This window comes from Perca fluviatilis, chromosome 2 (genome assembly GCF_010015445.1).
Source record: "Perca fluviatilis chromosome 2, GENO_Pfluv_1.0, whole genome shotgun sequence".
In the NCBI taxonomy this organism is placed as follows: Eukaryota; Metazoa; Chordata; class Actinopteri; order Perciformes; family Percidae; genus Perca; species Perca fluviatilis.
In genome coordinates this window covers 37,307,625-37,308,008 of record NC_053113.1, presented here as the reverse complement: position 1 = coordinate 37,308,008, position 384 = coordinate 37,307,625, and positions in this window count along the sequence as shown.

Here is a 384-nt window from a genome sequence, read left to right as displayed (position 1 = left end):
AGTAATGATGGCCACTCGTTTCTCTTTACTTAGCTGATTGGTTCTTGCCATAATATGAATTCTAACAGTTGTCCAATAGGGCGGCTGTGTATCAACCTGACTTCTGCACAACACAACTGTGGTCCCAACCCCATTACAAGGAAAAAAATCCACTAATTAACCCTGACAAGGCACGCCTGTGAAGTGAAAACCATTTCAGGTGACTACCTCATGAAGCTCATTGAGAGAACACCAAGGGTTTGGGGCGCTATCAAAAAAGCAAAGGGTGACTACTTTGAGGAATCTAAAATATAAGACATGTTTTCAGTTATTTCACACTTTTTTGTTAAGTACATAATTCCATATGTGTTCATTCATAGTTTTGATGCCTTCAGTGAGAATCTA